Genomic DNA, 1,163 nt, shown 5'->3' with positions numbered 1-1,163 from the left:
ATTCAGGTGTAAATGAGCCGAGAGCCGAACGTGTATTCCTGGTTTCAGCTGCAGCCTGGTTTCGGAGGAGATCGAGCCGCCTGAATGAATGAGAGCTCCGGCACTGCTGTAGCTCCGCCGCCGCCTTCGGTCGTCTGTGAGCTCCGGAGCCGCGACCAGGCTCAAGACTTCAGAGCGACGGGGAGGCAGCAGCCAATCAGAGGACGGCGCTCACCCTTCCCTCCCTCGTCTCACCCTCCCCTCCTTCTCTAGATTTCAATTTCATTTCTCTTTTCCCTTTCTCCTGCTGCGTTTCACTCAAACTGCGAGGTGTTTTCCATCGATACCATCCTCCCTCTGACTATACATTGTAATCCAGAGAAAGTGTTACCAGAACTTAATAAAATAAATGAGTAAAATATTAAATAAATATTGATTTAGGTGAATATTTTAAGTTTAAAGTCTCTTTTTGATGAAAATGATGGGGATATTTAACTTAACACTGTGCGTAATTTCAACAAAACATTTTGTTCATTTCTTCAAAACAAAAATCAAGTTGTAGCAAATAAATAAAATTGGGTTAATAATTTAGTTTATTCAGCTTGTGTTTATTAGGTAGTTGGTAATTTAAAATAGCCCTGAATGTAGAGGAAATGTACACAATATGCACCATGAAAACATTTTAGCAGTTTTTGCTGTATTTTTTTTTTTTTTAAACAATTCACTGTTATTTTACAGTTTTATCCTGTTTTAACAGATAACAACTAGTAAAATCACAGAAAAAAAGTATATTTTTTTCAGGTCAAAACTGTAAATATTTACATTAAAAAGCTATATTTTCACAAACAGTAATTATTTTCTATACCATGCTCGACTGTAAAATCACATTGTCTGACTGTATTTAATAAGTTTTAAAAAAGTAATTTTTTACAGTTATTTGATGTTATTTCATAAGTTTTTTTTTTAACACAATAGTATTCCACCTTTTTTAAATATACTTTTTCAGATTTCCTTTTACACTGTAGTTAGAATTAAAAATCAGCATAACTAAAAAATATCAACACAAACTGTTGTGTTGATTTGTTCTTCTACACTGGGTTTACTGTATTTAAATCCGCCAAAACTATAATCATTCTATGCTGTTGTTTTCAGAAAAAAACTTTGTTCCACAGGTTTTTAAATGA

This window comes from Stegastes partitus, unplaced genomic scaffold, assembly GCF_000690725.1.
Source record: "Stegastes partitus isolate 25-593 unplaced genomic scaffold, Stegastes_partitus-1.0.2 Scaffold735, whole genome shotgun sequence".
Classification (NCBI taxonomy): domain Eukaryota; kingdom Metazoa; phylum Chordata; class Actinopteri; family Pomacentridae; genus Stegastes; species Stegastes partitus.
This window is presented reverse-complemented; position numbering follows the sequence as displayed.